General features: G+C 36.1%; 2 long non-coding RNA genes across 4 annotated transcripts; one reads left to right on the forward strand and one right to left on the reverse strand.

Moving 5' to 3' along the window:
* Positions 1-5,561: 5,561 nt before the first annotated feature.
* Positions 5,562-14,292, forward strand: LOC135221393 (uncharacterized). Of its 3 annotated transcripts, none has more exons than XR_010315921.1 (5): positions 5,562-5,642; positions 5,816-5,937; positions 6,267-6,389; positions 10,870-10,958; positions 14,011-14,292. It is a non-coding gene; the product is annotated as an uncharacterized LOC135221393 (long non-coding RNA). The 3 variants fall into 3 exon arrangements; XR_010315920.1 differs by having other exon boundaries at positions 5,816-5,897; XR_010315922.1 differs by lacking the exon at positions 5,816-5,937 and having other exon boundaries at positions 5,570-5,642.
* A 4,810-nt stretch (positions 14,293-19,102) lies between these two features.
* Positions 19,103-22,966, reverse strand: LOC135221394 (uncharacterized). Its single transcript, XR_010315923.1, has 2 exons — positions 22,875-22,966; positions 19,103-19,329 (listed from the first exon to the last, which is right to left on the reverse strand). It is a non-coding gene; the product is annotated as an uncharacterized LOC135221394 (long non-coding RNA).
* Between the last annotated feature and the right edge of the window lie 1,038 nt (positions 22,967-24,004).

Raw genomic sequence — 24,004 nt, forward strand, 5'->3', positions numbered from 1 at the left:
TGTCTAAGTTTAGTTGATGTCCTATATATAAGAATTTTAAATTCCTATCCCTGTGAGTTAGGACGACTTAGGGCTTAAAACCGACTTTTACCAAGGTTATATATTATATATTATCTAAATATTTTTTTTAAAATCCTGTCTTTGGGAAAAAAAAACATCAGCCCCGGCCTAAAAATTAATTTCACTTAGCATATGAACTTTAAATTCCTATCATGGAAGAAAGACCTTCTCTGGTCCTGAAAATGGAATGTGGAATATGAATTTTTCATATTATTTGGGACAATGACATCTCACTGTCTAAAAATGGGTTTTTCGAGATCTTTGAATTTTAGAATTCCTTTCTTTAGGGGAAAGGAAAATTCCTGGACATATGAATTCCAAATTTCCTATTTTGCTGAAAAAAAAATCCTCTTATCTCCTAAAAATCATTTTTTACGAAGAATATGAATTTGTAATATAATGTTGAAAATTTAGTTAGTTTTTAGTAATAAAGATGAGGTAACTTCAAGATTGTCAGATCCATACCATCGTTATGATAGCTAAACTCTCTCTCTCTCTCTCTCTCTCTCTCTCTCTCTCTCTCTCTCTCATAAATCTACGATGTATCGCATTGCGTAAGTTCCATTCCATAAGCAAACTATCCAAGATTACTATTTGCTGTAGCATTAAAGTCACCAAACCTTCTGTTTCCGTAGGTTGTTGGGTTGCTCAGATATGAATAGATATTTTTAAGTCAACAAACAACCAAAAGTGCCTTGCACACCTCTCTCTCTCTCTCTCTCTCTCTCTCTCTCTCTCTATCTATCTATCTCTCTCTCTCTCATCATCATCCATCTTATATATCTTGTATGTATATATATAAAAGTGAATATTTGTTTGTTTATCCGTATAGAAATCTGGACCGTTTGACAGACCCAGACAAAATTTGGCACGTAGCCCTTATGTGACCCCAGAAAGGTTATAAATCAAAATCAACCCCCTGCCCCGTGACAGACATCAAACACAGACAAATTGAATGCGATTTTTGTGTCTTCTAATTCCTTCAGGTTTTCCTTCAATTGCCTTTTGAGTTAATGGTAATTTTTTGCCTGGTCGCTCCAGGTTTTCGTTCAGGCGCTGTCAGACGTATGATTAATCTGCAACAATAAATCTTCTGTATACATCAATTTTTTATCAGAATTTACCTGAATTTTATTCATGTTTTATGATAATTATTAATATAACTTATCATTTAATTTGATAAAATCAGCATTAAAAGCATAAAACGATAATTTTTATAAGTAGATGTCCACTTTCTGCAGCCCAGAACTACTTCATCAGCACATTCATAGTAACTGCAGGCTAAGCCTGCTGTGCAAGGTGTGCGGTATTTTATTTTACTTTCTTTTAATTCAACTGCGAATTTCCTCGTTAATTCGTTCGTTTCTTCTTCGTTTTTACCTTCGGAATTAGCTATAGCGACTGCCTCGTGACGTTATGGTGACGAGGGGAGAACTACCAAATGGCCACTATTTCACTCGAAATGACCATTTTTTCTCTCGATATTTAATTGGTGAAACAACAATACAATTACATTTTTAAGCACACCATTCAAAAGATTAAGTTTCAAACTTTTGAATGGTGTGCTTTAAGATGTAACTGTATTGTTGTTTCACCAATTAAATATCGAGTGAAAAAAATGGTAATTTCTAGTGAAATGTTGGCCATTCGGTAGTTTACCCGATTTTATTATAAAGTTGATATAAATGAGGTCTGAAATTAACTATCGGGTAGTGTGGCAACACCACCACCATGCACAGTAACTTCAACATGACACAACCACCTCTCTCTCTCTCTCTCTCTCTCTCTCTCTCTCTCTCTCTCTCTCTCTCTCTCTCTCTCTCTCTCTCTCAAGATATCACTGAAACAATCTGAAGCGAAATTTACCAATGAGGTTTTTAACTAATGCAAGAAAATTCATGCTTGCAATCTCTCTCTCTCTCTCTCTCTCTCTCTCTCTCTCTCTCTCTCTCTCTCTCTCTCCTCTCTCTCTCATAAATTCCCTTTATGAATGGCTTTAAATAATAAGTCATACTAGAAATAAACCTGATACTATATGCCACTGCAAGTTTCTCTCTCTCTCTCTCTAATTCACTTTCACCATTTTGATCAGATAAGCACCCGGCTATATGATATACTATGTTAAGTATCATGTTTATTTAAAGTAGTGAAATCAAGATAGTTATTTCCAGTGATAGTAGCCCTACTTTACACAACAAAACAATTCAAAAAGGAAGCAGGACAATTTTTCTGAGTTCTAAGTTGTCTATTTATCTATCTATCTATCTATCTATCTGTACACACACACACACACACACACACACACACACACACACACACACACACATATATATATATATATATATATATATATATATATATATATATATATCTATAATATATATATATATATATATATTATATATATATATATATATATAAAAGTGAATGTTTGTATATTTCTTTGCTATAGAAAGCCGAGCCGCTCAACAGACCCCGACAAAATTTGGCACTCGGCCCTTTGTGACCCCTGGAAGGTTATAACTCAAAATTAAACCGCTTCCCCAGCCCCACACCATCCCCGTGTCAGACATCAAACAGACAAATTGAATAAATTTTCTTTCTCACCAATTACGTCAGGTTTTCCTTGAATGGCTTTGTGGGTTAATTGTCAATTTTCGCCTGACCGTTTTCGGGACTCATAATTATCAATTGGAACATTAAAGCCTTGAGAAAACAGATTTATACAATAAATTTTTTTCCTCGTTTAACGATATTAGGCGTCAATTATAATGTAAATATTTCTTATTAGTTATAAATATTATTGATTAATGTCATGGAGTGTTATAAAGGGGATGATATAAGGATTCGGTTTTGCTAAATAGATATTTGTAAGTATTACTAGAACCAGTGTTGCCACGCGTAGGGGATTCCCTTCTGTAGAAGAAATCTGGTGTCCGTAGGGGTAGGGGAAACCTGCGGGGGATTTGACCTTTGTTTAGACGGATATAAGAGAATTTCACTTATTTCTCTTATAGTATGTTTTTACTTCAATATTCTAGATAAAAATAAAATGAAATATTATTAATATAAATCGTATCGGCGCTAAATATTTAACAGCCCTGCATAACAATGATAATATTAAAAACCCAGTATTTCCTCATTTAAAGGAACATCGTATTTCAGGTTCAGACTTGTGATTTTCAAATCTCAGTTTAGCTTCAGTCTAGCCAGTTTCCGATGAGGACTGTGAGAGAACTTAAGTATTAATCACATAGACGTTGTATTGGGGTATTTCGTAATTACGGCTATAGTAACTGATAAAGGTCACGGTGCCCAAGGATATAAGAAGGACTGGGAAGAGGGGAGCTGAAGTTTAGGAAAGGTTTCATTGCAGAATATGTGCTAAAGAATTTGTTTCAGGATAATCGGAACCCATCGGTCAAACGAAATCGGACTCCCATATGCGTTCTGCAAAAGAAGTGACTGCAAATCTGTTAAAGTGACTGTTTATTGAAGTAAAGGATGACTGCGGGATCAAAGCAGAAATAAATACTGCTGCAATAGTAGTTAGGAGAAAAAAACTTTCGTTTCATTGTCCTGCAATGTCAAGGTTCTCTGAAAAATATGCAGACAGTGAGATTAATTAAATTCTCGGTGATTGAAGAATTTTTTTTATAATGTTACATCAATACTTTTTTGTAATCTATAAGTGTATTAACATTTTTCTTATTAACGTATTATCATAGGTTACTACTATGAGATTCAGGGCCTCTGTAACACGGTTTTTTGGACTTTGCTCCTTGTCAAAGCATCGGATGTAGCTGAAAGTTGACATATGTATATTTTACAACCACACACAAATTCTGTCAGCATTTTCAATAACCTAAACCCGATAGTTTAATTTTTATAGAGTAAAAATTACTTAGCCGACCGACGCCATGGCCAATGATTACGAGCCAAGAGTCGAAAAACATTCATTATGTAAGCAAAATAAACACCTTTTGACGAAATGTTGCCCCGCCCATCCACTAGACAGAAACTCATTCTCTTTGTTCCATCGGCTCTGAAACCCGAAGACTTTATGAATGGCGGAACGATACATAGATGTGGGTGGGGTATCTGTGCTAGCGTAGTAATACTACTGTAGCAGTAGTGCCGCAACAGTATATGCGTAATATACATGAATCAAACGTTTAGGACGACTACTGGGATCCTTGAGGATCATTTAGCACTTCTTACAACTACTCGAGAAATGAGTTTTTATAGCCAGAAGTTAAATTTTTTAATCCAACAATGCCCATGATAGCCTTCAGTATTATCCTGAATTATAACGAGGCCAAAGTGGGTGGAGCCTCATGAAGTTATCATTCTGACAATTATTACTGGTGAAGGTTTAAAGCCAAAATACGGTACCAGCTATTTTTTTCAGTAAATAGGTAGATAGCCAATAAATAAAAATTGCTTGACATTGGATATAGCAGTTATCAAATCAAGCTTGTCTACTATGTTTTTGAAAATTACCAACTATTCCCTACATCTTGTCAATCTGATTGTGACCTATAAAGTAGACTGTAATTTCTTAGGAAACTTATTTTGGGAGTTAGACTAATAATCGAAGTATTTTTGTATTTATTAACATATTTTGTTGGTGTGTTCATTATGACAATTATCAGTGGAGAAGTTTCAGAGTTCATAAAGGTGTGCTGCTTTGCTTGTATTTAAATTTGTTTGTCATTGTTGCCAGAGGTATAGCCTTCGTTACGTATAGCCAATCATCCATCGAGAAAGAGGGAAGAAATGCTGCCTTAAGTTACGTAACGAGTGCGTTTGAAACCTTTTCTCTGAGTAAGTTGGCCCGTCTTCAAAAAAAGTCACCTTAACATTGTAAGTACAAAATTTATTCAACCTACGTAATGCAGAATGCAGTCAAAATTTATGTGTACACATAATGTGTATTCTGAATAAGCGTTATATTTATGAAATGCATTGATAAAAAGTTATTGCGAAAAAACCGTGTTACAGAGGCCCTGAATCTCATAGTAGAGTACCGTCCCTGTGTCATTTCTCATTGATTAAAAGCATTACTGTTTTGCAGTAAAACAATCTATAACCTGTTTACATGCATTGTAAATTCAATATATGTGTATAATTGTTCTTTAATCTAAATTTTCCTCTTTAAAGTATACAAAGCTCTGTGACTAATTCTTAGAAGTGAATCAACTTTTTTCGTAGTGAGATAATTTACTATTCATTTCCATTTCCTATAAAAGCATTACATTTTTAAATACATTTTCTTTACCGGAGTTAATTTTTTTTACCTGGGATTTAGAATGGTTACTCTCCTTGTCAATTTAAACTAAAATTGAATACTTCATTTTCACTTGTCCTATTATTACATTTGGTGCGTAGGGGAATGTAGGGGAAAATGTAGGGGAAAACGGTTTTAGTGACGTGGCAACAAAGACTGGAAGTCTGGAACGCCCACAACAGAACTGCAGTCTCTCGTAGATCAGGTTGCACTCCTCACAAACCTGTAATCTTATCTACTAAAATTTATAACATCAGCGTCACGATAATTTCGGAGAACTCCCAAAATAAGGGTAAGATAAAGTATCTATGCGCGCAGCTCCTGTATATGATTTTCGGTAGTTATTTTCATTATTCATGATTTTACTTTTGAATGGAAAAGTTTATGTAAGAGCCTAGGACCTTGGGCCACCACCCTTGCGACATTAGGCGTCAATAATAATGAGTTATGTTCATGTTTTAACAGGAAAAGGAGAGGTTAGGTAAAAGCTGAGGAACTTATAATAATTAGCTATTTTCATGGTTTTACACGAAACAGAAGAGTTCAGGTAAGAACCTAAGACCTTAAGCCAACACCTTAACATAAAGGTTAGTACCAAGACTGCCTTTTTTTTAGGCTATTTACTTATTCCATTGCATAGGGTCGCACGCAACATCTATATTTGCGGTCATAATAAGGTTTACTTTTGGTAGCTGCCATGAATTCTTAGGTTACCACCCGAGGTTAGGTAAATATGAAGGTTGTCATGTTCAATGTGATTTTGATATTCAGTTACTTATATTTATTCTTGAAGGCACCAAATCATAGATAAAGTTAATTGTGAAGGTAATGTCTTTTGTAAAATATCTGGAATTTAAATGCAAAAATTTAAATCATTTGTAAGCCTTAATATATCAGTGATCCATTTATTTTCCAGTAAACCTTCAACTGGCCTTCAGACTGCACTCTTCTACAAAACTCTGTGGGTGCTAATCTTACTATATACATTGAAATTTGTAACATCAGCATCTGGGAAACTTTTTAAACTTCTAAAATAAAGGTAAGAAAAGTATCTATATTTGAAGGTATAAAATTTTAGATAAAGTTAAATGTGATGGCATTTAAAATGCGCCATTGCCATCGATTTAGTGTTCAGGTTTAGGCGTGACTCCAGTGCGTCTTTCGGCCATATGTGTCTCTCATATTTGGGTAGGCTGTTATGAACCTTAGCATACCACCCTAGGTTAGCAATGCATGAAGGTGGTCGTATTAAATGCAATTTTCACATCCATTTTACATAGAATTGCTTGCAGTATCTGTATTTGAAGGCACCATAGCTTAGATAATCTGAAATGTTTAGATATTTACTTATTTTCATGATTTTACACGAAATAGACTAGTTTATGAAAGAGCCTAGGACCTTAGGCCTATACCCTAGCTTTGGGGTTAATTCAAATGCGGCCATTTTCTTAGACCACTTGCATATACAATTACATAGGATTGAATAAAGTATCTATTTATGCAATTTCATTAGTTATTTTCATGGTTTTACACGAATCTGAAGAGTTTAAGCAAGAGCCTGCCACCTGGGGCCAGCACCCTAGCTTAGGAGTTAATACAGATGTGACCATTTTCTTAGGCCACTTGCATAGTCAATTGCATAGGATTGCATGCAACATTATTTATGAAATTTCATTAGTTATGTTCATAATTTTACATGGAATAGAAAATTTTATATAAGTAACTTACTCAGTAATTACTTAGCTTAGATCTTCTACTCGACGACAACTTAAATTTTGAAAAGAGGAATGATTGTCTTTTGTTCATGTAGGTGACCGGCCCCACCCATTTTTGGGGTAGGGGAGAGAGGAACAACTCGGCCAAGAGCTCAATTCTGTTTCTGCTGGCTTCAGACCAACAAGGTGTTGGAAACGCAGCTTGCTTATGGTTTTTGACCAAGTTCTTCCAAACTTCGTAAAGTATTCTGTGCCTCGGTAGCCTTTGGCTTTTGTTTTTTGGGAGGGATTTTGATTATGACCTCCATGATTTTGACTTCAATTATTCATGAGACTTACCAACTTTGTCCTTTCTTGACTCGTTAGTGGCTAGTAGACCTATCTGATTCTAGTGCATCAAGTATGAGATATTGCACTAGGTTCACTAAGGCTGGCTATGACCCACATATGTTATGCACAACATGTAGGGGTCAAGTTTGCACTAGGAATTTGATTTGTGAGGAGTGCAGTGTATAGGAAGAAAAACAGTGGAAGACTTTAGCTTCACATATTAACAAGTTAGAGAGAGATCATAAAAAAAAGCGGCTTCTAGAGCTGGGACTAAATCTTTAGTTACACAAGATGTGACTAAGAAATCAGGTGCTTCTGACATTTCTTTTGACTCTCCCTGTGCTAAACCAATACCTCCTATTCCCAGTCCTCCTCCAAAATCACCGTCTCCTATCCCTGGTTCACACCCCCGAACCAGATCGCTACACCAGCCTCAAAGATAAGTTTGCCAGAAGTTTGATACTCTAGCTTCCACAGTGGCCCCAGGTGAAGGTCACTGCCATACCCTCTCAGCCCTGGGAGGAGGCATGCTGGAGGCCCAAGGGAGGTTGGTCTGCTCATGGGCAGTCGCCCCATAGTCACACCTGGAGCGTCCAAGGTGCCGACAAAAGACGGTTGTTGGAAGGGCATCATAGTGAGATGATATGCATCTTTTTCCACAGAAGACAGTAGAGGAGATAGCTTTGCATTTACACAAAACATAAATGCAGGATACTACTGCACCCAAATCATCCTCTCTGTTACAACTTCCCCCTTGCGAGGTAAGGAAATACCTAAGGTTTGTGTTAAAAGATAGTGTTCCAGTTTTAAGCCTTATGCTTCGGGCTATCAACAGTAGCACAAGTTTTTACCACAGTAGCCAACTGGCTGCATATTCTGCGTATAAATATATCCATACACCTGGATGGTTGGCTAATTCCTCGCTCTCAAAGGCCAAGTGCATGAAGGATCTTCAATAGACAATTCTATTAACTTAAGACTTAGGGTTGCTTCTAAACCTTGAAAAATTGCACCTGACTCCATCTCAACAGGTGATTTATTTGTGGACGCAGATAAATACTCAGTTTTTGGGCTTCTCCCTCTCCCCAAAGGATGTGAGACTACCTGAAGACGGTCAACCATTCTCACCCTCAACAAGTGCTCTGCCAGGCAGTGGGTGAGCCTGTTGAGCACTCTAGCAACAATAGAATAATTTGTGAGGTTGGGGAGGCTCTTCAGTTTTTCTTAGGTGCCAATTGGGATTGGAAGGCGAATAAAGATCTGCACTTTTTGGCATAATACAGGAGATAAAAGAGGATCTGTGGTGGTGGAACCCCTAGGACAGGTTGGAGGAGGAAAAATCTCTTAGTGTTGAACCCCGACCTGAACTTTAGCTCCGATGTCAGGGATCAAGGCTGGAGACTTTTCCTGTGAGGAAAAGAGATATTAGGAACATAGTCTCATCAGGAGAAGAGTTTGCATATTAACTTGAGAGATGTAAAGGCAATTCTTTTAGGTCTGCAATATTTCTCGGAAGTCTGTGGCAAAGTAATAGTGATTCATGCGGACACCATGGCCTTAGCTTATATCGTTGTCAAGGGGGGACCCATTCATTTTCTCTTTGCAATACAACATAAAGCCTCTTGATTTGGGGAGACCAGAATTGAAGACAACTGATAACAAGGGTCATTCTGGGCAAGTGCAATGTTATCGGGGCGAGCTAAACCTTTGAAAGCAGATACTTCAATGGAGTGGAAATTGGACCATCAAGTATATGCAAAACTTTGGAAGTTGTGGAAGAACCAAAGTTGGATTTATTTGGAACATCCAAAAACCACAGTCTCCCGCTATTGTTCTCCCTTTCCCGACCCGTTAGCATGGGCGACAGATGTGTTGATGTTAGATTGGTCAAATCTGGACCTATATGCCTTCCCTCCCTTTGGAATAGTCACAGAAGTTCTTATCAATCTACTAGTGGACCAACCAAAACTCTTTCTGTCGATTCCAAGTCTATTCAGACAACCCCACTTCAAGAGCTTTTGCCAAGACGTGTCCACTCTGGCCCCGACAGGCTTTCGACTGTCTCTACTATTATGATGTGAAAGGCTTTTCTAGAAAGGTGTAAGAAGCTACCGCTAGATGTAGATGACATTCCAATGGTAAAGTCTACCAAGCGAAGTGGGCAGTCTTCAGATGTTAGTGTAAGGAAAATAGGGTTTCATCTTCTAATACCTCTATAACTCAGTTAGCAGACTTTTTTTACTCTACCTGAGAGTGGCCAGGAACCTGTTTTCATCAACCATTAAGGGACACAGGGCTATACTAACTCTGTTTTCAGACATAGAAGTCTAGACCTTTCTTCCAACCAAGATCTCTCGTACCTTATTAGGTCTTTTGATACGTCTAAGGATGTAAGGGAGGAGACATGTTCTTAGAACTTAGATGTAGTTCTAAAGTGGCTCTTGTTTCTCGTTTGAGCTGATGCAATCATTCTCACTTGATTTGACAAAAAATCATTTTCCTTGTAGCCCTTGCCACAGCTAAGAGAGTAAGTGAGCCCCATGCAATAGACAGAAGATATAGGGTTCTCACAAGGGAATGCCATTTGTTCCTTTATTCTGGGTTTACTGGATAAAAATGAGAACCCTTCTCAGCCATGGCCTCCTCGCTCTTTTCTAGGTCCAGAGGCAGAGGAGAGAGAATTATCCCCAGTAAGAGCGTTAATGTATTATATCCATAGAATGGAGAAAATTAGAGGTCCAGCGAGCAACCTTTGGTGCTGTGTTAAGAACCCATATCATAGTACACACTTCCATTCATAAGGTTGAGACAGAGAGAGACGAGTGGGCAGAGCTTCTTTCCTAACTCTTTAGCTAAGCCAAGGACTGATGTTTGGATATCTACAACGAATTTTGAGGAAATTGTAAAAGCTCAAGAGCAAATTGCTTTAATCAATAAATTCTGATACTTCATTATACTGCCCAAAATTACTGAAGGGTCTAACAGATGCTGTGCCAAAATATCAAGAAGACACAGCTTATATATAAAAAGATATTGAAGAAAATCTATGTGAGAACGGGCTTGAAATGGTCAGTAAGTAATTACTGGGTAAGTATATAATATATAACTCCTTTTATTATAAAAATTTCATTTTTAAGTAGGAGCCTAGGACCTTAGGCCAGCACACTAGCTTAGGGGTAAGTATAGATGTGGCCATTTTCTTAGGCCACTTACATATTCAATTCTATAGGGTTATATGTAACATCTATATGCAATTTCAGTAATTATTTCCATGGCTTTACACGAAATGGAAGAGTTCAGCTTAGGTAGTTCCAAAAGAAAATTTGTAAAATTACAATTTTAGTAAGAAACATATTAAACATTTACAGTTAACACAAAAAAATCTAATAGTTGTAAGGCTGAAATGTTGATTTGTCAGGAAAACTTATCTTATTCCGTAAAAATGGTGATGCTAATGTAGTGTTTCCTTTTCAGGTAGTACTTCATAAACAGTGCTTACAGTTCACGTTATAGAGCAAAGGAAACTTACTTGATTACAAACCAAGAGCAGCATGTACTTCAAGGTGAGCATAGACTTTTACCCTTGAACATTAGTAACAATGTTCATAGTTGCTTATAGTTTGTACTGTACATAATTTTCAAGTGAGGGTTTAAGCTTTCATTTGTCAGTCTAGTAAACTTGTAAAATTTTAACGGATGCTACCTATCAAATAAGCCCATTGCCAGTTTAATACAATACTGAGTTTTTGTTGTTGATCTGTAAGCTTTATATCCTTAATTATAAGTTTAAATCAATAATTGGCTTTTACAATTTAGGATTATCTTTTTATTATTTCAGCAAAATTACCATATTTGGTCTTGTATCCGCTTAAAACCTAATTTGAATCAAATATTTGATCCATCAAAGATTCGCTTCAGAAACAGTAATCACTGCAGTAAGACTACTTTCATGTTTGGTCATTTGCTCAAGAAACAATCATTACATTTATTGCCATATTTACTCTTCAGTTTTGGGAATGTTTTCTGTTCATTACTTATATTAGGTGCTCAAAATAAAATGTCGTAGCCAGAGTTATGTCTTGTTCTCTCTATAGTTTTTTTGAAGAAGTAATGTATTATGAGGAATGTTCGTTTGAGGGGTATGATTGCATTTGTCCATTAACATACAGCGGTGGTAGAATTTGGTCTGGGTTTTCCTAGGTGCTCTGCATAGAGCAGATTGCTTAGCCTGGTCCCCTGGGGTAGTCACTAATCTTTAAGTCTGATCCAGTAGCTTTCCACCAGTTTCATCAATTTCAGAGCATGAGAAGGGACTAGATATGGTGCTTGACTGCACTAGGAGGCTTTGCAATTGGTATTGACACTGCTCAGATTATTGTTAAGTATAACAAGGTGGTGATTTTTCATGGCCTGTCCACACTAGTGGGCATGCCCATCAGTTACTTCAGTTGTTTATATTTTCTCTTGCTTCTGAAGCAGTGTTACCAGACAATCGCTTGTTCAGTGTAGTAAAATGGGTTATGGGAACTGTTTTTGCCCGTAAGACAGTGCCTGCTAGTGTGGACAGGGCTTTAGTTATATGTGATTATTTTTTTTCCTCTATAAGTTGGCAATCTGATTTTGAGAATTCAATTTCCTTTTTATTTGCATATTTCTTTGTTGTATTTTAGCACTATGGTTTACATGCTTACATCTGCTGTAGGTGCCTGAATTAATAATTTTGCCAGAATTGTCTACCTCTTGGGTATAAGTTTTTAACCTTCATTGCATGAGTACCTAATTTGTACTGAATGTGTGATGTTCATAGACTTGGTGAAGAAAATTGGCTCCAGTTTAACAATGGATGACTGCTTTTTGGTTTGAGCACTGGACGTCCAACCTTCCTTGTATGAATCATGGAAGATGGAGGGTTGTTAGAAAGTACTGAGGGTGGTGTGCCTCTTAACATGCTTTGTTACAGTGCTAGAATATGGTCCAAAAACATTAAGGTTATGACATTTTTGTGGCTAATTGGAATTTAACAATCTGGTCAAGTAAGCATAGCCTAATATGTTAATACCATATAATGATTAAACTCAGCAATGCATCATTGTCAAGTTAAAGGCTTATGTGCCAGGTCTTTCACATTACAGTTCATGCCAAGTTAAGATTTTGAGAGTCGGCTTTCTTCCATAACGATGTTCAGTTGTTTTAAAAGATTGCAGCCAGGATCTTTGCTTGATTTCCTAAACGTCCAGTGACCATTCAATTTGCTAACTGAATGTTTTGTTTCCATTATTGGTCAGAATTGGGAGTTGGTCTTTAACTCTCATAATTCTGAATATGCTCTTGCAAAGCTTAATTAAATCATGTTGGTTTTATAACATTGTTCATCTGAGAAATTAGTCTGCTATTCCTTGACCATGTTTGTACTTTCTTAAACGCGTTTTTTTCTTCTATAAAACTACTCGTGCTGTGTTTGTACCATTTGAAGCACATTCTTTTATATAAAACTCCCTAGTGTGGAATTGTCAGAAATTACCATTAGAGCAAATCTTGCATTTCACTTTTCATTGGCTCGCTGCTGTGGGGTTTGGTCTTTCTGCTCACATCTGTACTTTTCTCCTATTCGTTCTTCTGTATTTCTTACCAGTAAAGTGTACTCGTATACTAATTTTCCTTTGTTCGTTCTTTTGTATTTCCAGCCATTATTTCCTGAATGTGCCAGGAATTACCACTGGAACCTCCCTAGAGTGGATTCTGATCATTTGCCAGTATGTACTTGTATTTCCTCCTTATTTCTTCTTTTTTTATTTCCAGTAATTATTTCCCGAGTGTCAGACATTACAACTGAAACAAATATTGTCTTACTCTTTTACGATACCTCTCTTCTGTGGAGTTTGGTTTCCATTTATTTATTCTTGAGTATTTCCACCAATTATTTCCTGAGTTTTAGGAATTATCACTGATAAGTCTAAAAACTCTTTGGATAGCTTCCTACTATGGATTCTGGTCTTTCTGCCAGTAATTATTTACTTAAGGTTTTTGTGTATTTCCAATCATTACTTCCAGACTTTCTTTTTTTAAATCTTAATGTTTGTGATAATCCCAAACTTTATTTATTGAACTTTTGGATATCTCCCACTTTGTGGAATTTGGTCTTTGTCATTTCCCTTGATTCATTCTTTTGTATTTCCAACCATTATTACCTGAATGTCAGGAAAATTTCTAAGTATATTAAAATTAAACTGCAATGCAATTTTGACGGTCTTGCAAGATGTAAGATATTTGATAACTAATCAGATCTTGAGAGCCTGTCATGAGCTGGCAACTGCTGTATTTGCTCCATTTTATATGATATTCACAAAATTTTCTCATAGCTATGGGATAATTTTGCAAACATGCAGCCCCAGGTAAACTTTGTTGCAACATAATTTGTATAAAATTTTCTTGTCACGTTTTCAATCTTATGCTCATTTCACAATTTTGTGGCAAGAATTGTTCATATGTCAATATCGAAATATATTTTAGTTCTACCCGAAGTTTACAACCGAAATGTAAAGGCATTAAAAACCATATAAGTTTACAGGAAGTTTTATTTTGAATATTCTGACAATCCAGTTTGTTTTTTTGCAGTTACTAGAGGTGGGATGTCGACAACAGGGATACAAGAAGAAACAGGCAACGTTAGGTGTTTCTAAAGGAGAGAGAAGTTTAAAAGGAGCACCATTGAACACTTGAGAGAGAAACAGAACACTAAGCAAGGAAAATAAGCTGTTTTTGAAAGTGAGAGAACTATATGAACACAAGCTATATCTGACTGGGAGAGAAGTCTACAGGGGATGTTACGGAAGAAAGAGAATAGGTGAAGAAACACTAGTCTACAGGGGATGTTACGGAAGAAAGAGAATAGGTGAAGAAACAACTAGCTTCTGAAGAGGACAGAGTCTACATAAGTTGTTGTTCCTGTAGAAAAGAATAGTCGAAGAAGAAAACTACTAGTTTGCGGAGGGGACTGAAGTCTACTAAAATGCTGCTCTTCATGAAGAGAATAGTCTAAGAAACACAACTAGTTTGTGAAGAGGAGAAGCCAATATAAGATGGTGTTCCTGTATTAGAGAAGTCAAAGAAGAGGACAAGTCTACTTAAGATGGTGTTCCTGTATTAGAGAAGTCAAAGAAGAGATAACTAGTAGTTATTAATGGAGATAGTTAAATAAATGCTGCAGTGCCAGAAGAGAATAGTCGAAGAAGAAATACACAAATAGTTCCTGAAGTGGACAGGGATCAAATACATAAGCTACTAATCCTGAACAGAATAAGTTACTAATCCTGAACAGAATAGCTGAAGAACATTTAGTTCCTGTAGTAAAAGATCTAGATCTCGAAGGGGATGAAATTCTATAAATGCTGCCATTCCTGGAGAAGCCAAGTATCCCTTTCTTCTGTTTCACTGCTTGCTTAATTAGTGTACCTCTTGGTTTTGCGTATGATATCGTTCTTCCTGGCTACTCTCTCTGGGAACGTTCCATATATGCTCGGTGACTTACAACTTTGATTTAACCCAGGGTGATTACAGAATGAATGATTTTTGCTTAATTTTTGTATATATATATTTACTTTGACTTTTCTATTGTAACCCAGGATGCCATATATACTCGGTGTCTTGGAATCTTCTATTTAACCCAGGGTGTTTACAGAACGAATGATTTCGCTCCATTTTCAGGAGCATTACCTAACAGCTTGCATTAAGTAAGTCCAAGATGAGAATCTCTGCTGCATCTGCAGGGCCGTTACCATATCCGTCGACTAACCTGTCTCTCGACTTTAATGTAGCTAACATGAATCTCCGCATGCGACTTAATGTAACTAACATGAACTTCCGTAACTAACCATGATAAATCTCTGCTAGATCATGAAGCTGCAATGTATCCAAGATGAATCTGCTGCATCTCCTAATCACCTTCAGGAACGTTACAACAAAGTTGCATTCTATCAACAAGAAAGAATTTCTAAACTTTTGCTTGCTATGGAATACGCCTCTGAAACTTTAAAGTCTCGTCTTTTTCCTCTGTAATATAACAAGAAAATTCAAACTTGTAAATAATACGCATATTAAATCCTCTGGAAGTTCCAAACATGAAATAGCTATATTGAATGAATCTTTTCCAAACATTAAATAGCTATATTGAATGAATCAAGTATTAAAATGTGCGTAATTTTTTTTTATTGCACTAAAGAACTTCTGTAACAATGAAAATATGCCTAAATTCCAAAAACATAAGTACTATATTGAGCTTGATCCTAAATGTATATAGTGTGACATAAGGGCATAGTAATTTACAAGCTTTAAAATTCAGTAAACTGTCTATACATTTAAAATTAAAGGTTTTCAAGCAAAATAATTTGACTCCATAAAATGTTCCTTATACTATTTCTCTACATTTAAAATTTAAGGTTTTCAGGCAAAATAATTTTATTCCAATAACTCTAGCAAATTATCAATGGCTTAAAGAAATGCGGTGAAACTAATTTGGGGATTAAAATTTCGATTAACATTATGTAAATTACTAAACCTGACTATTCTAAGAGTTGCAAATTTTGCTTAACTGGCAAATAACCTACAACTCTACCTACAAAACTTGTAAATTAACGTATTAAACCCACCTTTTTTTGTAGCATCTAACTGGATTGTTCAAGTTGGCGTTGCTTTGCGAATAGTCTGCTCCCATAAGACTGAGAAAAATGTAAAAAAAAAAATATGAAATTAGATACAGGAATAGGAAAGGAAATCTCTATACTGAAGTAAACTGTGCATACTTATCAGATATCTTGGTTAGTGTGTAACATTGTCAAGTTAATATCATTGGAAAAAAAGTAAGGCGGTGGCGTGCAAATAAAATAATTACAGGGTACCAATGGTACTAAATTCTTTGAAACGATTCCAAACTCAACATCAGTTGACCTCCCCTCTAGCTGGCACACTTTACGGGCAAACCGTCAAATTGCCCGATGGGTCTTGTAGCAAAATAACCGTGGCGGTGCCCGATGGCTTGAGCTTCGACCCTGGTAGATGTATGCTAACCATATGCATCTTTAACTCAGCCATTCTTTGCACCATATTCTCCTCTCTTTTTATCACACACAATGCAATTATCATGCTACACTATCTCCTTTTTTGCGGAGGCACCATATTTATCGTACCGCAGTGAACACACTACTGGCATCATCGCGCGAGCCCACCTCTCCTTCGCCGACAAGATTCACGGGTAAGCCTGCTAGAATTTGCCCGTCAACCCCAGAGCACGCCGATCAGGCCCGCTAGTGTGGACAGGCCTTCAGGTATCAAAATATGGCCAAAGCAACGTATTATTGAAATGTCCAAGTCGACTATGAATAATCAAAGGTTTACATCAAATACACAAGTGTAACCACAAACCACTTAACTATTGGAAGCGAGCTATACAAGAGCAAAATATACACTGATCCAATAAGTAAAGATTTTCTGGTCCAATGAAGTAAAGCATTTAAGGGACGAACTCTCCAAAAGATTCCAATTCCATAATCAGCCATTAATTTTAGTTACTAAAGTAACCACACAGAAAACTGGTCTCCAGTTACGAACTGCCTAATGCCACATTCACCTAACTAACTAATCTGCATAGTGGTAGCTGATCCTTTATATTAGGTCGATTTCTACGTATGACACCAGAACAAAGCATTGAGTATTGTCATACAAAGGCTTCCTCCAACTTCCCATTTCAAACCATATCTGAATTCTGAATTGATCCAGCATCTAAAATTGCAATGTATCTTACAGCCCTCCAAAGATTGGAGAGATGAATCATATCTCATGATAGCAATTTGCCTATTTTTAGTGTGATGAAAAATACCGTTGAAAATCACATCTGAAGCAGCCAGTGTGACAAACTTACCAATCAACAGTGCACAGACTTCCTGAGGTCTCATTTAAACATCCAAGTGAAATTCTCCTGTAGCTTGGATTGATCATGCTCCAACCCAAATCAAGCTGCAAGTGCGTGCGTCAAAGAGGAATGTAAGGAACACCAGTGTATTTATAAGGAAATTCGGTCTAATTTAAAGTGACAGCTCCCTAATTATTGAGTAGTAGTCAGTCAGTCTCCCCAGAAATATGAAAAATTTCATCTTAAAATCAGTCTAGTTTAATTGCAAATCTATTTAAAGTAAAATCCTAAGAGCAAGCTTGACAAATACAACAAAACTTGAAAGCAGCTTTTTGTATAGGCTAGCCAATTAAATTGGTTAACTGGTTAACATGACCTATAGAACTCACCCCCTACCTCCCCACACACAGCAATTTGACAACCATCATAGCCACCACCTCTTCCCACTTACAATACAGTGTAATTAACCTATCAATCCTCACGGATTTCAAAAACCACATTTCCAAAAACAAAGCCTCATTGCTCAAGAATTCAGATAAGAACAAGAACCTTTCATATTACAATTCCAGAGAGCAGGTGGTTTCTTGCCACCGTGTATTGGTACTTGACAACACACATTGGTACTGTTACCAATAGTTAGAAACCAGGAGGTTCCCTCAGGCCTTAGATACTTGTCTGAAAGGGCTTAATGATTACCATACAATGAACAATGCCCTTTAACATCAGATATGGGTAAGAATCTCAGAGCAAATATCAGAGCCAGTAACATGCAAATCTATTCAGTGCCAAAGTTACAGCCTTGATGTCTACGAAATAAGCAAGAACAACTTGGTACTGTTATTGAATAGATAAGTATACCAATACTCTATTCTTATGTCAGAACCAGTATTAGATTAAAAAAAAAAAAAAAATAAATCTACACTGGCAATTGCATTGGATATTGCATTGTTAATTCACAAAACCAAGATTTCACATAAGTTTAGGGCAATTCCTAGTGTGATTAATAGGTATTCTGGCTACAACCGAGCCTGGATACCTACCTGAACCTTAGGCCTGAGAGAAGTATGGTGCTACCCCCAATTTCTTGAGATTCTGGCTACAACAGAGCCTGGATGACCTACCTGAACCTTAGCCTGAAGAGAAGTATGGTGCATACCCCAATTTCTTGAGATCCTTCATGAAAGACTACATTCATCACTACCAGAACAGTCTGTATTAAATTTGTCCTGCAGCTTTCAGCCCTAGTGTGGCTAAGGTATCTATATTCTGGGTTAATCTCCCACAAAATTTCAAGAGATGTAGGACTACAAACTAAGTTAGCAGGATTTATTGAAATCTTTCATTAAAATGGTTAATTTTATTTAAAACATTTCAAATATTTTTATAATTTTCTTTGCACCCAGTAAAATTATAATCACAATCTACAATAAATTAAAAATCAATTTTAGTTTGCATAGTATTTTTTAATGTACTGTGCAGTGGTTTTAGTTCCAGTGGTACTCCATTTGTATCTCAGGCAAAAGTCGAATAGTTACAAGCTGTCCGATTAATTTACTGTATTATAATCAAGAGAACTATGCTTAGATAGGAACCAAGCCACATAGGTGAGAAGTACTTCGGATTAAGTTTGATTTTCATCAGACTAAGTTGCACTAACAAAAGTTTAACCTCAAGCCATGAATTGCTAGCTATCAAGAAACCTTCAATCAAACACTTAAAAGAAGTTGAACAGTAATTAAAGCATTCAAGTTTCCTATTACAAGAACATGATTACTATGGGGAATAAGCAGTTATGGGTTGGAATATTTAGTGCTTCGGCATTGACAAAAATCTTTGAGGATACTCATTCTAAAAAACTCCTAGATTCAAAATCTTAGGAAGATTTGCCTCGGAATGACTAGCCCATCAGGTCCGAATTCCGATAAATTCATCTATTCAAATTCAGGAAGATGCTTCTCGGGAAGTGACTTGTCAGTCTGGTGCTAACTCAAGGTTGAGTCCTCAGCTTTGAGATGATGTAATGGCAATCCCTGCAAAAGAAAAATTTAAATTTTAAAGCTGAACAATTTTTAACATTGAAAACTATGAACTTTAGTGTCTTAATCCCTAATGGGTTGCGAATGATTTGCTGCTCCGAAAAATATCAAGTAATGAACAAAGAAGCCTTAGAGATGAACAAAGAATCACGAAAATATTACTATCTCAAAGCAAATGGGTTTTCATAGATTGCCAAAACTAAGCTAAAAATCTTAAGGGCACTCAAATGGGTCATTTAAAATTAAAATCCAGCATTTACCCAACATTCAGTATTTTAAGAATTTTCATAACTAGGGAAAAAGCTGCCATCTACCCATGTACTTTTTCTTCGAACAATTTTGTTCAAACTAAAATTCTTACTCTATAAACTACAATTATAACTTAAACTGATATGGTAGGTTTGTTTGTTTGTATGGTTGTTTGTATGGTGTTTTTAAGTTGCATGGAACCAGTGGTTATTCAGTAACGGGACCAACTGCTTTACGTGACTTTCGAGCCTCGTCGTGTGAACTACCACCAGGGGAATGGCAGAGAATCGAACTCGCCGCCACCGAGGTGGCAAGCCAAGACCATACCGATCACGCCACTGAGGCGCTCTGATATGGTAGGTTCAGTACGTATTTGTTATTTTCAAGGATTATGTAATACATGCCAAGTAATACATTGGCCTACGAAATGCCGACAATTACCAAATTAAATTGTAAAAAAATAACTATAGTTCACAACTAAAAACTTAATTTTACCTTAGTAGAGACTTCACTGCAATTACCTTTCCACTGCAATTACCTTTCCACTGCAATTACCTTTCCACATCTGATTATAGTACGGTTTTATTCACAGTCTTGTCATTTCTATAAAGTTGAACGTCCATTTCTATAAAGTTGAACAAAGTCAATTTGTTGCAAGATACCAACAACTCTTGTAAATATTTTACACCAGATTTCAAGGATTTGACCCCTGCTTGTTGGCTAAAATCTGTCCAAATCAGGCATTCAAGACTTCCTATATCACAATTCACTTTTCCATAATTTCATCAAAATTGCCTTAGTTTAATATCTTAAAACTATGGCATTTTGACATACAAGTTACACTGCCCTAAAACAACGACTAATGATTCATGTTCTAGAACCAGAATGGATCTGGTCCACTTCCAAGATCAGTACTGTATCTGTAAAGTAACTAAGACAAACTTTACCTTTTCAAAACCTTACAAGCAAACCTTTCAGGTTCATAACCATATCCATTTAGCAGACATCTTATGTCAAATAATTTTAAAAGGTTATCTTAAAAGCATTTGGGTACACTTTCTTTGCACTAAAGTAAAAGGATATATAACAAGAAAATCCCAATTACCAAGTTCTACAAGTCCCCCAGTTCAAGTTCAGACATCCACATAATTATGTATCTTATCTTTTTTTTTTACCACATACTTTTAAAAGTAATCTCAAGGATAACTTCAAACTGGATTCTTGGCAACTGCAGTATTTCAACCACTGAAATGGATGGTAATATTTTCTAAATGTTTGCTAAAATGTTCCTCAAACTTCACTGATCTGCGATCGCCTCAATGAAAATGCGCAGTTTCTTACGCAATTTCCCTCAGCAGATTCGCCTTATCCTCCACGAAACTTTCTTTGCAGTCATATCTTGAGCGATCTTTGACGTGACCCTTTCTTTAACAAGACATTGACCAAACATTCCGTTCTTAAAAACTTTGGATAAAATGACTGGTGCAGGATTTCTTGCAATTAAACTGACACCTCAATACTAACTGCGCCTCCAAGTACCCTAAATAAAACTTTTCAAATCGATTCGTCTGTCCGGCAGCACTTTCTGATCTCAATATTTCTGTCCGCCCCCCAAATATCTTAAAAAAACTACTGCAGCTAAGAGGGCTGCATATTGGTATGTTTACATCTCCCTCCAATCAAGTATACCAAATTGCAGCCCTCTAGCCCTAATTTTTTTTTTATTTAAGGTTTAAAGTCGGCCATGATCGTGCGTCTGGCAGTTATGACATCACAGTGGCTGAAAATTTCATGGGACGCGGCTCAAATATAAACAAGTTGCGCATATTTTTCAATAACTTTGGGAACTGTTATAATCAGGTTCGAATGTACCCTGGGGTGCCCAAACTTTAAAAATAGATACAACATCCTATTTTAAGGTTATTAATATCTACCCTTGACTGGTTATTGAAATACCTCCTTTCAAATTTCTTTCACTTATCCTTAAGTCACCTGCTTTGCTTTTCCTGACCTCATCCGTCACTATATCCGTTCTATCTATGCTCAAAGTCCTGATTATTCAACCCAACATTTTCCATCAGCTGTTCCAACCACAAATCTTATCACGCATATCTTGAGGCTAAACAATTATGGATCCGTTGGATTACGAAATTTTAGTACATAGTAACACCACTGAAATTAAAGTATTGTTATTTTTTTGGTATGCATGGTTTTAATCTCAAAAATATGCATGAAATAGTCCTCATCTACACCAGGCCCGTGTTAATAAAACAAAGTGAACTATTGCATGAAAGTTAGTCACTGCTCCTTTGACTTTACCTTTCTCCTCCTGGGCTAAAGGAAATCAATAAATTATCAACTGCTTTTTATCTGTGCTTTTTATCTGTGAGGCTAGAAATTTAATTATAGCAGCTCTTCATAGTGAAAACCAACAGTCACTAAACACCATAATTTCTCGCCAGTTAGTAAAGAAAAGCAATTTAAGACTCCTGGGTTCAAGGGAGCTAATTACTAAAGTTATCTAACACTATTAGTAGACATTACCTGAATGGGTAAAAATTATTTGAACATTTACTACCACGAATTCAATGTGAAAAATTCAATCCATTGAATCATACGTAATGAAAACTGGGATCTTTACCTTTAATCACAACTCTCGATAACGGTTAATACCTTTAAAACTTAAATGCACAACTCTTAAAATTCACTCTAAGACAAACATTACATTATTAATTAGTGGGCAATCGCAGAAAAAAAAACTATCTTAAACAGCACAAACAGAAAAAAAGTTTAAAAGTGGTTCACACACTTAGCTAGAGGGCCTAGTTCCCTGGATTAAGCAAGGTTAGGTTTAAATTAAAATCTAACCTTGTAATATCCTTGCTATTTTCGCAAGCTTTTAAAAACTTTTCAGATTGTTACCTTGACGATGATCAGCATGTTTACGAATATCGTGATTTCTACTTTGCCTACCAACCTGATTAGGCCACTGCACTTTTCCCACTTGCCAAAATTTACTTTCCTCAAAGACTACTTTAGCTGAACGTTGAAGACCCGGGCTGGGAGAAATTATTTCCACCACTAATAGTTAACAGACAAGATACTCATTCTCTTATAACCTGCTTTTAAGAAAATTGTTACTAACAAATAACTGCTATTAAACACCCACAAAAATATGTTTAATGTTATATTACAAATTGCATTGACAAAAAAGGATATGTAATTCACACTGTTGAACCTCACGACCATATTTAATCTTAAACTTATAAATTTAATGTAAAAGCACAAACCTCTGTAGTTTCAGAGTACCCACTTGAGCTCGAGTCAGTTGAACCAAATTTTTCTAAGTGATTCGGATTCGGAAACCAAAGCTAGAATGACCCATGGCGAGGTGAAAACCAAAGGACTCTAAAGAACAAGATCTCCTCACTACCAAGAGACGTGACGTCACGCCGTACACGAGCGACATCTGTTGACATACTATGAACAAATTCAAATTCAAATAGTTTATTGATATAATGATGCATCAAAAGGATTATGTTTGCATGTTGACAGGCCCACTCTAAAACTTCTCTAACAAGAGAATTTTTAACTATATTGTGAAAACTGAAAATTTATACAATATGAACCTCTTAAAGTGGATAGAATGCACAAACAAACATTTCCAAAATATTAGATATCAGTATGACGAAAATTACATTTTTGTGATTGAAACCGCCTAAGTAGGTTTTTCTTTACCAAATGTATCGAGCGCTTAAGGTTACCATGGTAACTAGTAATTTTAACACACCATTTCCAAGGAATCTAAAAAACGGATGTTAAGCACCCAATTCTATCTTCTATTTATTGCACTACTCTTTATGAATCGTACCTTTTCGTGATTACCTATTTCGTTAAAATTAAGTATCATAAAAAAGACCAGTAAGGAAATAAAGGAAGGCCTGTTAAATGGACAAACTTAAGATTTCGTTGAAGTTTTGAATGCCAAGAAATGGTTAGACTATAAAAGGCATTATATCAACACAAAACAAAGTAATTGGTCACCTACAGTGACGACATAGGGAGAATAATTGTCTTTGAAAGAGATTTTCTCTTTTAATGTTTGCAAAATAAACGGTAAGAAGTGTACTTTTGAGGTACAAATGAACTAGACGTCAAAAGGTATGACATAAAAAGTAGGAATTCATGAAACAGTTTTCGTGAATTATGGTTTGCTGTTCAAATTTTCTGTCCATTACCTCAAAATTTTCAAGCAATTTACAGATTTAGCTCTCTGATGTAGGACCATTGATACTACCAATATTCCTGTACACATGTATGTCATCCTGCTTTAAAAGAGGGAAATTATTGATAAATCTTATGATTCAAAATATAGTGAGAAATTGTGACCCCTAACTACGTTACATAAACAGGAATCCTA

The sequence above is a fragment of the Macrobrachium nipponense genome, chromosome 2 (assembly GCF_015104395.2).
Source record: "Macrobrachium nipponense isolate FS-2020 chromosome 2, ASM1510439v2, whole genome shotgun sequence".
Taxonomy (NCBI): Eukaryota; Metazoa; Arthropoda; class Malacostraca; order Decapoda; family Palaemonidae; genus Macrobrachium; species Macrobrachium nipponense.